Here is a 14756-nt window from a genome sequence, read left to right on the forward strand (position 1 = left end):
AACAATAAGGAAAGAGAGGAGACCTACATAAATTAATAATACAAAATAGCCTGTGACCTGTGCACTAAGAGAGAGGATAAGTCAACTATCATAGGGACTTCATAGCTGAAGAGATTAGGTGGGACATTATGAGAAAGAAGGAATTGAGTTGAGCCTTGAAGGACAGGTATGGTTTTCATATGTAAGGATGGTAAAGAATAGTGATAGAATACCCAGGTTAAGAATACCTTTCAAAGACAGGAAAGAACTGTAGTGTGTAGAAAAGAGCCATGGTCTAGGATACATGAAGTGGAGAAAAGGTTTGGAAATGTTAGTTGGTGGTCCTCTGGCAAGAAACTAGAGTGACAAACTCTTTGGAATTCAGTAGAATATAAAGAACCACTGATGTGTTTGAGAAGGAGAATGATATGATCAGAACAAAGGATTAGATTTGAATCAATTTATAATAAATGTACACTGTGAAAGGGCCATGATATTATATTTTATGTCAAAATGTGATTTGCTCTTTGAAAGTGTAATGCTCATCCTGGGTGGAAAAAAAAAAAATGAACTCTTTCAGGTGATCAGAGTACTCATTAACATTCCTGGGAAATGACCAAAAAAAACCACACACACACACACACACACACACACACACAAAAACAAACAAACAAAAAAAAACACCTCTTATTCTTCTACCCTGGAAGATCTAATTTATCTAACGTAAACAAAAATGAGCCTTTAGAGAATTATTTAACTATGTCCTGTATTGGCTAAGGTCTATTTTCAATCAATGTTCTTATATGTTTTTAAAGCAGTACACTAACCACCCTGTGTGTCAAACATGAGTATTTCAGTTATAAGAACACTTAAGAACTTTCCAAACAAATACTATTTTATTATCAGGATTAACACAATCTAATTTCCATCTGCATAGCACTCTACTGCAAGAATTACAATAGATTTATCTATATCTTGGTCCAATTTTTTATTTTATCTGCATGGTGAATAACTTGTATATATAATTTGTTATCCATTAGTAGGGTAAAAGAAGAACTATAAGCCTCAAAAAATTATTCTAAATAATAAGATCAGGATTTATATATTTTACTAGAGCACTGGTGCATGAATTCACCAGTGGAGTCCCTCAGCCTAACCTGTGGGATCAGGCTAAAACTGGCTCTCCAACATCCCCTGAGGGGTCCTGTACTGTGAGAGGGTCCTGTGTTGTGAGAGGGCCAGGCCAAGGGATCCCACCAGTGCAAAGTCAGGGCTGGGGAGGGACATGGAAGTTGGCCAGCTGGGGAGGAACTGCAGGAGGGCTCCAGGGGGTATCCGGCCTGACTTGCTCAGTCCTGATTGGCCAGACCCCAGCAGCAAGCTAACCTACCAGTCAGAGAGTCTGAGCCCTGATTGTCAGTGCACATGATAGCAAGCGGTTGAGCGGTTTTAGCATATCATTAACATATTGTGCTTTGATTGGTTGATCAGACACCAGACTGAACACTTAACAATATTAGGCTTTTATTCTATAGGATGGTCTAAGTGAGACAGAGGACAGATATTGCAGTTAGATGTTTGGATTCAATTTTGACTCTGCCAATTGTTACTAGTGATATTGAAACAGGATAATTGACCTCTTTAAACCTCAGTTCTTAATCAGAAAAATGGGAATATATCTGTATAGTGCATGTAATAGAAGCTAGCACATAGTATCAATTGAATTGTTGCCTTTTTAATCATTATCATTATCATTCATACTAGATTGTATATCTACACAATAAAAAAAATTGTCTGTAGTACAACTGAAACAACATTGGATTTCCAGGTATTCTTGGATCACAACTGAATTTCTATGTCAATAAGAACAACATTTTATTCTTGGACTGAAATGGAGGGAAGAAGCCTGGGACTGAATGGGCTGGAGGCTGAGGAAACTTTTTGTGGTTTACATTCAAGGGTATAATATTTACACCAATCTCAGGCAGGGCCTAAAGCCAGAAAGGAAAGGCTAAAAAAGAGGGTGGAGAATAATAAGGGAAAATCCAGAGCAGCTGGGTGCTGCCCAAAATCAGAGGGAGGGGCAGGATCTAGAGTGCAGGGGCAGCTAGGGGGACAGCTCCTAGAAATGAAACTGGCAAGAGCTCAGCAGACTTCCAGATCCTTGCAAAGAGGCAGGGTGTGGGGACCAGGAATGAGAAAATCAAGGCAAAAGCCCAGTTGAGTCTTGGTTGAGGTTCCATGCTTCATCTTGTGCAACTGAATTTCTATGTCAATAAGAACAACATTTTATTTCAGGTCCACTGGTTGGTAGACAGAGACTGTGGGTAGACCTCTGTCCTTCTTAGGTATTGAGTTATGCACAGTCTGTGTAGACTCAGAGAACAGCATCATTCAGTAAGTCTCACAGTCAGGTCTGCTGTTTAGGGCTGTTACACATAAAATGATTGAGTATGTGAGGCAGAGCTAGCTATTTCCCTGGGAAGAATCTAGGAAAATTTTCCTGGCTTGAGTTGTAGGGGATAGTTTTGCAGGGAATTCTTTATGTCAAAAACCCAGCAGAGAAATAGAGTGAAAAGGGAATGACTCATCTGACCAACCAGGAAAAATTGAAAGACTGCGTTAACAGAAACATCACAACAGGGTTGTTAAGGCTTCTCCATAAGATTTATCAGTTTCCTTTCCAAAAAGTTTTAAGATTAAAGATAGTTTCCATTATATGTTTCCTGTAGTGGAAGCAACACAGAGAAGGTAATTTTTTGTTTTATAACTATTAGCCAAGTATTTCAATGGCCTCTCTCATTACCACCTTAGACTATCATCAAGAAAAAGCATGAATCTTTATTGAACCCAGAAGGAAAGAGGAAAAATATTAGAACCAATAAGACCCTTGTTTGAGGTAGAGGAAGATCTTGGAATTTAAGCAGGTTTATTTATTTATTTTTCTGAAAATACTGTTATGGTTCTTTCTCTTAAAGCCAATTAGATGGAGAAAGATGCTATAAAAATTAATAGAAAAGTAAAGAGATTTACCAAGAAGTGTGAGTGTGTGTGTGTGTGTGTGTGTGTGTGTATTTACTTAATATATATATTAAGATCTACTAAAACTGTCATTTAAAATGAAATCACACTTACTCTGGTAGGGTAGCTCAGTTGTTTGGAGCAACCTCCCATACACCAAAAGTTTGCAGGTTTGACTCATGGTCAGGGCACATACCTAGGTTGTGGGTTCCATCCCTGGTCAGGATGTGTAGTGATAGAGGGCAAATGATCAATTTTTTTTTCTCTCTCTCTCTCTGAAAAATAAATAAAAATGAATTTATATTTGGAAAATAGTTATATAGTTCCTTTGAACTAAGTTAAAAGTTTTGTGTATGGACACTTAAGCCAGAAATAGGAGATACTTTTCCAAGATTACCATATAGCTCCAGAATAACAACTCCTTACTCCCAGTCTACAGGCATCACTGCCACAGTCGATTGCCTTAGTTTAAATGTCATCTTGCATTCCATCTTCTTCTTTATAAAGACTTATGCTTCCTACATGGGTTGGGGTCCTTAAAGCAAACCTGAGGCAAGAATTCATGTGTAAGCCAGTTTTAATGAAGTATTCCCAGAACAACTACAAGGGAGCAGGAAAGTGGATGAGAGAGAAACATCGACCAGCTGCCTCCTGCACACCCCCCACCAGGGATGTGCCTGAAGCCAATGTATATACCCTTGATGGGAATTGAACCTGGGACACATCAGTCTGCAGACCAACGTTCTATCCAAGCCAAACTGGTTTTGGCCATCAGACGGATTCTTGCTATGTTTTCTCTTTTATCCTTATTGGGTGCAATTCCTCAGTAAAAAGTTGGGCCCAATAAATAGGCTTCAGTAAATGTTGAGCATATGAATAAATACAGCTTCAAGCCTCTTTCCTATAGTAATTGTTCTCTCATTTGAGCCCTCTGTGATTATGTCATTTTTCTTTGAATCATAAGTATTTATATGTACTAGAGGCCTGGTGCATAAAAATTTATGTACTGGAGGGGGGGTCCCTCAGCGTGGCCTGTCCCCTCTCACAGTCCCAGAGCCCTCAGGGGCAGGAGGCAACCCAGCAATCAGGGGAAGGTGACGCCCCATCACATCTCTGCTGCTGCCACTGCCAGTAGTGCAACCCTTGGCTGGCTCTAGTTATCTGTGCCTCAGGCCAGCCCTGGGTGGTGGGCAGCCACCATTTGAGGCTTGCCTGTACCTTGGGCCAGTCCTGGGGGGCTTGGAGGCTAAGGAGACTGGGGGGATTCTGAAGGCAGGCACGCAGAGTGGTGGGGCTCATCTGGGGACAGGCCTGGCCTTGCCACATGCCGCTACCCAAAGGGGCTGAGGGGACTGGGCACCATCATCTAGTGACTGTGGGCACCACCACCATTTTTGAGGGCATGACAGTCAATTAACATATTCCTTCCTTATTAGCTGTGGGTGCCACCATCTTTGAGGGCAAGGCAGTCAATTAGCATATTCCTTCCTTTTTATATAGGATATGCTAAGTCCCCTGATGGTTTATAAGCAACTTGTGGTCATGAATCATATTGGATTGCCATGACACAACCTAGTGTGTGTGTTTTGAACATGGTAGGGGATCACAGAATGCTAATTGGAATGGTTGAAACACTCTACCAGTGTTAACAGATAAACAGCTTGAATACATAGTGCCAGACCAAAGTGGGATATTTAATTTTTATTCTTGTTCATATGTACTCCTTCAGGGTTACACTAAAGCAAGTAGTAACCATTATATATATTAGTAGTCTTGGGCTACTAATCAAAGTGATGGCAGAATCTTTGGAAAGCGTCAGTGCCATGTGAATATCAAAGATGTGTAATCCCAAGCATTGATATGTTTAACCCCCACTCATTCTTTTCTCTTCCACTGGCATCATGAATTTTCTTTCTCCCCAGGGGGATAATTTCTGATGTGTAAGAATTAATCACTCTTGCTTCCTCCTTGAAGCATTGCTAAATTAGCAGTTTGACATCACATCTATCATCCTTTCTCTAAGCTCTCTAAGGCCCATTAAGATTGGGTAGTTGCTGGGAACATAGTACGGGCTACGTAAGAAAATATTTCTTGGGAATCAGTGAGTGAATCAAAAACTGTTCCATCCACAGTGGTATTTGAGGCCCTGGGCTTATTACTGTTTGTGTTGCCAGCATATGATGTATGCACCAGCCATGAGGTGCTTACTTGTTTTTGCACTGGTACCATATCTCTCCAGGTCTAATTTATTAAAGTGAAAAACATCCCCTCTGGGCTAGAACATGAAAAAGATTTTTGGATTGGAAATCATTTTGTAAACCTCCAGCAGTTTTATTTTGTCTAGACTGAAGGTAATAAAAAGAGGGAAAGTCATCAGACATGATAATACAATGGCACGTGCAAGAGGGTCCCATGATTCATATATATATATATATATATATATATATATATATATATATATATATATATAAACACATTTTGTGGCCTTTTTACTACAATCTCATCATCTTCTGAGACTTCTTCAAACACTCTTCTTTGTTATTCAAGGGAAAACATCTTAATGACTATGAGCAAATCTTTCATTGAAAAAAATGAAATAACACACACACACACAAAATGATCCGCTGATAGAAGGTAAGGGGGGGGGGTTATTCTTATTTCTGAGGCACAGTTCATATTGCTATATGTATATTAACAAAAGAATATATATATATATATGTCAGGAATTTCTTCTCAACCTTCAAAGTATTCCTTTGCATTGTGAGTTAATTGAAACCAATTTAGTTTGGGCTACTCATTACCTGGATAGTGAGTTCTGTACCCGTGGACTTTTGGCCAGAAAGGAGCCTTAGAGATTATCTAAGATCACCCCACCTATGTAGCCCTTACAAGAAGAATAATGGCCCAGAGATGACATTGATTTAAATATTTTCTGGGGTCTAGGTTTGAACCTAGTACCTTGGGATCTTTCTACCACCTGGTGTTTTGCTCCTGTTGAGGCCTTCTCTGACCACTTAAAAATAAATCCCTTCTGTGTGACGAAGGACTGTAATCCTGGGACAGAAAACCTCCACAATGTAGTCCTTGATGGATGTGTAATAATGAGGTAGAAAGTGAAAAATTTTAGATGGTTATTACTACATGGCACCAAACACCCAACCTAACTGAATTATCTTTTATTTTGTATATTTATAAATGTGTATGTATTCCCTTGAGGGGCCATAAAGCATCCCATTAGATGCATGGATTTGGAAGAGTCACAGCACTGGTAGGATTAATACAATGTCCACAGGTAAGGAGCCCCAACAAAGAGGCATGCATCAAAAAACTGTTTTAAGAAAACAATCCTTAATGCTAGCTTCTTTAAGCTGATGCTTTCTTGGGAAAGCAGTAGGTTGTCTGTAAAGGTGATTTACCCAGGATGTGGCTAACTTACAACAGCTGTATTTAAAACACACACTCAGCCTTTATCCCTGAGGCTAGGGATGATTTATGCTTTTGCTGCTGAGGCTGAATTGGTGAAATGGACCTCAAAATATGTTAACTAGAAGGCACACTCAGAGGCATTGAGAAAGGTCCATATGCTCAGAGATCAGTTCACAAGCAAGTTGGAGCAAGCCCAGACTGAGGAAGTCTCATTTAGACAATGCTCCTTCTGTGACAGTATCTAGTTTTGTTCCTCTGAGTCACACTGAAATTCCAAGGGTCATGAGGGTGTCCCAGGGCATACAGATACCAGTTTTGGCTTTATTACTTACTAGCTTTGTGATCTTGGTCAGGTTATTTAATCTTTTGGAGTCTCAGTTTCTTAATACCTAAAATGTGAATACCGATATTATCTAATTCATATGATTGTTGTGGGATTGTATAAGATAGTCCCAGGTGTCCAGCACATAAAGAACTCTCAACTATGGCAATAAGAATAATTAAGGTTTACCAAACACTTTTTATGTGTTAGGCATAGTTCTAAATACTTCACATGGATTAACTCCACTATATACTAAGTGTCTCATCTCACATTTCATCTTATTTTTCCTTTAGAAAAGGAAGAGACTAGAGGATCTCAGCTAGAGGCACAGCTTCTGGAATTGCACTAGCAAGAGCCTTCACACACACACACACACACACACCACAAATAATCACAAGTAAAACTGGGAGAATCTGAATAAGACTGATCGATTATACCATGTCAATATCCTGATTGTGATATTATACTATAATTTTGCAAAATGTTACCACTGAGATAAATGGGAAAAGTGCCTCAGTGATAGCTCAGTATTATTCTTAGAATTGAATGTGATTCAACAATCATCTAAAAAAAATTTAAATTATAAAAACATGTAGTTTAAAGAGAGAGAGAAAAGGAGAATGACAATATAGTTTTGCTAAGAAAATTTTTTCTTGCTTTAGCCTGAAATTTAAGATATTTGAATACCCAGTTATTCCGCTCTTACAGTGCTAAAAAGGCAGATTTCCCCTGTCTTCAGTTAAATGAGAATAAAGGCAGTGACCCGAGAAACATAGCAGGAGATTGAATTAGGGCTTGGAGGTTTGATTCTCTGGGTGGCCATTGTTTCAAATTGGCCTTTGCTTCAGACCACAAAGCTGAGTGTGAAGTGGGTGAACAGAAGCCTGTTGCTAGGAAACAAATTCTCAGACTAGCGTCTGGGTTCAAACTCATATGGTTACTTGATAAGATTTCTGGATTTATTATTTGCTTCTGGAATTGCTTGGAAGCAAAGAGACTCAAACTCAAAAAAGGAGAGTGCCTTTGAGAGACTTCAGTGGAGGCACCCAGATCTGCTGACCAAAGCAGGTATCCCAGGACATTGCATCCTGGGCATTCCTGCTCAGCAGGGTTGATATGTGCTGAAGAGCAGTTACTATCAGGTGTGATTCCCCTCTTCCCACTTCCCTTTCCCAAATGGAAATTTTCTTTTTAGTTCAACTTTTTTTATAAATGAAATTCTTGGGAGATAACATTGGTTAATAACATTATACAAATTTCAGATGTACAATTTTATGACATCTGTATATTCTACTGTGTGCTCACCACCTGAAGTCTAGTCTCCTGTCACCATATATTTGACTCCCTTTACTCTCTTCACTCCCATACTTAATATCTCTGGTAAACTCCATTCTATTATCTGTACCTATGAATTTGTTTGTTTTCTGCTTTTTATTTTATATCTTATATATGAGTGACATAATGCAGTTCTTATAATTTTCTGTATGAAATTTTTCACTTAGCCTAATGCTCTCAAGATTCATCCAGGTCAGCAAATGGCAGTATTTTATCTTTTGTTATGGGTGAGTAGTATTCCATGGTGTATACATACCACATCTTCTTTATTTTTATTGTATACTAGAGATCCAGGGCACAAATTGGTGCATCTTGAAAGGAACTGTGGGCCACAAGGCTGCTGTGGGCACAGGGGTGGGTCTCAGCCCATCCTTCATGACCCCACCTGGCCCCTCCCACCACCGCCTCTGGTCACCTGTCTGCCTGCAGCCTGGTTCCTGCAGCAGCCACTCCAAGGCCCTGATGGTGTGGAGTGATTAGGGCCAGCACCAGCAGCAGGTGTGAGCAGTGTCTCCAGCACTGACTGCATATGCGAGTGGGGCCATTGCTGGCAGCAGGTATGAGAGGTTGCTGCCAGTCCTGATTGCCCCTTAGCAGGAAGAGGTAGAGAAGCCCTCAGAGGCGACCCAGATCGGTAGCCACCACTCGCAACTACTTGATTGGGACCAGTGCCAGACACTGGCAGTGGGTAAGAGCAGCACCAGTAGCAGGTACAAATGCCAGGCAGGACTGTGGCACTCAGGAGCAAAGAATTTTCACTAACCAACAGAGGCTCGCCCTGATGATAGCGACTAACACCCTGCCTTGGTCTGGCACCCCCAGTCATCTGCTCTACAATCCTGCCATAGCTGACACTCACCGTGTTCCATGTACATCCTCCAGTGGTCAGCGCAAGTCATAGCAACTGGCTGTTCAATTGTTCAGTTGTTCTGCTGTTCAATCTATTTGCATATTAGCCTTTTATTATATAGTACTAGAGGCCTGGTGCACAAAATTAGTGCATGGAGGGGTGTCCGCTCAGCCCAGCCTGCACCCTCACCAATTCGGGACCCCTTGAGGGGATGTATAACTGCTGGTTTAGTCTCAATTCTGGGGATCAGGCCTAAACCAAAAGTCAGACATCCCTTTCACAATCTGGGACCAATGGCTCCTAACTGTTCACCTGCCTGCTGGCCTGATCACCCCTAACTGCCCTCCTCTCCCCACCCCCCCACAGCCAGCCGGGTTGCCCCTAACTTTCTCCTTCCACTGGCCTGGTAGCCCCCAACTGCCCCCCTCTGCCAGCCTGGTTTCCCCTTACTGCCCCCCCCCCCCACCAGCCTGGTTACCCCATGCAGCCTGCTGCTCAGTCATTTGGTCATTCTTTAGTAACCCACCTGCCAGCCCCACACAGCCTACTGTTCTGTTGTTAGTGTGAGGGCATCCCAACCAATTTGCATATTATCCTTTTATTAATATAAATATGTCAAAGGACAGTTAAGGTTTTCCATGTCTTGCTATTGTATATAATGCTACAATCAACATGTTTTTATGAATAAGTGTTTTCAAATTTTCAGGTCAATAATCAGAAAAAGGATTGCTGGTAGCAATATTCTTAAATTTTTGAGGAACCTCATACCATTTTTCATAATAGCTATATCAATTTATAATACATTCCACCAACAGTGCATAAGGGTCCTTTTTTCTACACCTTCTCTCCAACTCTCATTATTTCTTGTGTTATTGATAATAGCCATTCTAATGGGTGTGATGTGGTATCTTGTGTTTTTAATTTGCATTTCCCTTATAGCTAGTAATGTTGAGAATTTTTTCAAATAAGAATTTAAATCTAACTCTGGACAATTCAATTAAATGAATTAATAAATTTAATTTTTGCTTAACAACTTACAGATAATTTTCATGTCACTTGTAATTAAGAGGTCCTTAATATATACACTGAGTAGCCAGATTACTATGATCTCTGAACGCATAATAATCTGGCCACTCATTGCATATCTTATATAATAAAAGGCTAATATGCAAATTGTTCCCTTGACCAGGTGTTCAACCAGCAGGCAGGCTGGCCAATTGCCCATGTCCCCTCCCACTGGCCAGGCTGGCCAGACCCCATCCATGCACAAATTCATGCACCAGGCCTCTAATATATATACTGAGTGGCCAGATTATTATGTATTCAGAGATCATAATAATCTGGCCACTCAGTGTATATTGTTCATCTACCTTATATTCAACAGTGTGTAGGTTATATACTTGCACACATAGAAGCATAGCAATGCAGAGGCATTATCAATAGAGGGATGTCCATTTACCTCCATAGAGCCATGAACCTACACCTACAAACACCAGTGTGCATTTATACACACACACACACACACACACACACACACACACTCACACAAGCACCCACACTACTGAAAGAGGCAATCACATAGGTACAAAAAGAGTCATTCACAGTGGCATATATGTGTGTGTGCAGAGTAATCTCCCTAGAAGAAAAACTATTAAGAGTCATCCTCTGCATCACACCTTTGGGCATATCATTAGCCTCAGCTTATTCAAAAGGAGAGTTGATGAAGTTATTGCGATAAATTAATGAAGAGAGAGCTATTTTCTTTGAGCATCGGAAGATGATGTGGGATTATAACATAATGAAGGTTTCTAAAGTTCAAAATCTGCTAATTAGGTTGTGTGCTCAATTCAATACAGCTTTGATTTCCATACATACAATTAGGACTTGCATGTCCATGAAGGGGTCTCCCTGGAGCTGGGTTCAGGCAGGTTGCAGAGCATTTTTAGAGCCTAGTATCATTTCTCTCCTCCCTTAAATATGAATGAAGAATGAAGCTACGCCTCAATTAGCTGAAGGGTAGTGATTAGGGAATATGAAATGTGGGCCATACTGGGCACAGTCACCAGGAGGACAAGATAGTGATAAAGAGGGAAAAACACATATTTAATGTTGTAATTTAACTTGGATTCTGAAATATATGGAGGAAGAGGCATAACAAATGGGCTTGCCACTCGAGGATTCTCATTCTTTCATCAATGTCTTGAGGAAATGTAATATTGATACAATACTTTTATCAGCAGATTATATTCCAAAATTACCAATTGCCCTATAATGTAATCACTGCTATTCCCCCCTTCCCCCCGTTCAAAAGCCTTGTCTCTTTATTTTCCTTTAATCAGAAACAGATATTAAGCTGTTTTTGGCTTTTTATTTCACTGATAATTTAGAAAAATACAGACCTGCTATGTGAAAGATTGCCACTCAATGTAAATTTGTCTGATGTTTCCTCGGGATAAAATGCAGATTTTATTTTTTGATTGTTTACTCCATAAATAACGTGTCTTCCTTGGGGCCTGCATATAGAGGCACATGCTCTGTGTTTGCTCTTCATTGGTAATGTTAATTTTGATCATTTGGTTAAAGTGTTCAGTTTTTTTCTTTTAAAATTTATAGTAAGTAATTTGTAGTTATATACCTCTAGACTTTGTAAATATCTTGTTTTTTTCCTAAAAACTACTTTCTAATATCCATTGGGCTTTTTTTGTTTGTTTGCTTGCTTTGTTTTGTTTGTTTGTTTTGCCTAAATTTATTTTTAGTATAATGGTTGTTAAACATTATTTTGTAATTTCATCATCCCTGTTTATATTTATTAGTTAATCTTCATCCATAAAGAAACATTTCTTCTCTTTCCTCCCTCTACAGATTTTCTATCTATTTATTATTAATACAGACAAATGGATTTTTATTGTATTTAACTGGTTATAATCCACCATGGTCCTTATTAAGTTAGACATTGAAATTACCCTAGATTCTAAAGTTCCTTTTCAAACAAGATTCTGTGTGTATGGGTATATGATTCCATATTTTTAAGAGACTTTTTAACTTTCTGGCACAAGATGTTTCATACTTATCTTAAGAACCTTCCTAGCCAGTTCTTGAATTAACCATTTTCCCAAGGAGCACTCGCTTCTTTAATGGTAATGGCATTTAAAAACCAAGACCTGAGTACTAGGTATGTTCATTTCTCTGGGAGTGTCATTATTTTAAGATCTTTTAATTTCATTATCTTAACACATAATAATCTGGTTAGGCTACTCAGTGTATATCCTATATAATAAATGAAGAATGAAGCTAAAGTAGATTTAGGAAATGCATAGATTTAGGAAATTGATATCCACATGAAAACATGAATTAAAACTGGTTGTTTCAATTCCTCTCCACCCCACAGAGCTCTTTGTCCACCTCTTCCCCCATTCCACATTTGTATTTCCTTCTCTCAAGTAACAATGCTAGCTCCCAACAGTATTAACATGTTTATTCTTTAGTTCAATCCTGTAACCCACAAAAATTATTTTAATATTGTTATACTCATAACACTCTGCAAACAAACAATTTCAACATAATTAAAGATTTTCTATGGTTCTTTTTTCTTTTTTTTTTTCTTTTGGTCTTTAGATGAAAGTTACATAGACAAAGAACAGTATTAAAATTTACTTTAATACAATAGTTCCTTTTCTCCCCCCATTTAGTGGGGTTATGTTATTTATTTGACTGGAGGCCCAGTGCATGGAATTCGTGCATGGGGGGGAGAGGGGGGGCGGGGCAGATTCCTCAGTCTTGCCTGCACCTTCTCCAATCCTGGACCCCTCAGGGGATTTCTGGCTGCCTCTCACAATCAGGAACTGCTGGCTTGAATGCCTACCCACTTGATTGTCCCTAACCCCTTTGCCTGCCTGATTGCCCCTAACCACTTCTGCTTGTCTGCCTGATTGCCCCTAACTGCTCCCCTGCTGGCCTGATCATTCCTAACTGCCTCTGCCTTGCCTGGGACCCAGGAGTCCCTCCTCCAGCTGGTTGCAGTTATCCAGGACTCGGGCTGGCTTCACCCAGGCTGGCTGCAGCCATAGGAGATCATGGGCAGGCGGCTTCACCCAGGCCACAGCCACATATGCCTGGGACTGTGGAGTGGGGGCAACTTGTCCTACTCCCAGGCCACAACCCCAGCTGCTGGTTACTGGGACTGCAGGGCAGGAAGCTTGTCCCTTTCCCAGGCTGCAGGTGCAGGTGCAGCCACTGGCACCCGGGACCACTGGGTGGGCACTTTGTCCCTCTCCTGGGCCGCAGCCTGGCTGGTCTCCATTCCTTTCTTGTGGGCTCATTTGTGCCTAGCTGGTCCCCACTCCTCTTTCCCCAGTATTGAGTGTCTGAGTCATTATGGTGTAATGGCTAGAGGGTGTGATGACCATTTGCATATTAGCTCTTTATTATATAGGATATACACTTATGCTCATTTGTGTCTATTTATATTTAATTTTACTGTTCTTTTTCCCATTGTTAATGGTTAATGGTTGTTTTAAATATATAAGCAGCTACTGTAATGGCCATAATGACCTATCAACAAGTCTCTCTGATGCCCACTGTGGCCAGGGAACAGACCTGATCAGGGGGTGAGGCTGCCAGCCTGCTCCTGATCAAAATCCCCTATCCTGATCAAGAGCTGGACCTGCTGGTCAAACGTCCCCTCCTTTACCTGCCCCCCTCCAACCAGCATTGCCCCTGATCAGCCTGCCTTAGTACAATAAGTCGAAAGCCCTTCCCCTAGCTGGCCTGCTGCTGATTACACTCCCCCACCCCAATAGGGGGTGGGGCTGCACAGCCAACCTCCTGCAGCCCCTCCCTCCAGCCAGCCATGCCCCCAATAGGTTCTCACCACCTTGATTGGCCCACAGCCCCTCCTCCTGCCCAGCCCTGCTTCCTATGGCCACCCAACCTCAATAGGGGATGGGGCTGGCCTGCCAATCTCCTGTGGCTGCTCCTCCCAGAAAAATACCCCCAATGGGACCCCACTATCCTGATCTGCTCACAGCCCCTCCCCATGGCCAGCCCCACCCCAATCAGCTCTCCCAACCCAATTGGGGGTGGGGCCAGCCATCAAATCACCTGTGGCCTCTTCCCCAGCTTGCCAGCTGCCAACCTCCCCCCATTTCTTCCTTGAACAGGCCCAGCCCCAATCTGCCCTGATTGGGGCTGGGCCAGCTAGACCCCACCTGTGCATGAATCTGTGCACTGGGCCTCTAGTTTAATATAATTATCATGATCATATATCTTAAAATATTACATAATAATATCCTCATAGAAGTATCATATTCTCCCCTAATCTTTAATACCCCATGCAGGTAAGCTATTTCATTAATTTCTGGTTTATCCGTTCAATGTTTCTTTTAGTAAAACTAAGTACAACAGTATGTTATTTTTCCTTCAGTTTCATGCAAAATGTACACAAAATTAATATGTATGTTGTTATGTACACTAAAGATAGGATATATGCTACCATTATTCTCTTTTGTATTTTCCTTTTTATACTTAACACATTTTATTTAGATTTTATTTTACTTCATAAAGTTTATCCTCATTTTTGAATAATAAATAACAGGGATTAAAATTGTGAATTAACAGTTAGTTTTCATTAGCTCTTTTAATATATTACCCTGTTAGTTTTGAAATCTATTCACATTGATGAGAAACCCTACCATTAGTATCATTGTTATTTGTAGAATTTGGCCTTTCTCTTAGTTCTAGAAGTTCTATAGATTCATTAAGATGTTCTATGATATAGATTTGTCTTTATTAATTCATGTTGGTATTTGAGGTGTTTTTGTTTTC

This window comes from Pipistrellus kuhlii, unplaced genomic scaffold (genome assembly GCF_014108245.1).
Source record: "Pipistrellus kuhlii isolate mPipKuh1 unplaced genomic scaffold, mPipKuh1.p scaffold_m20_p_2, whole genome shotgun sequence".
NCBI lineage: Eukaryota > Metazoa > Chordata > Mammalia > Chiroptera > Vespertilionidae > Pipistrellus > Pipistrellus kuhlii.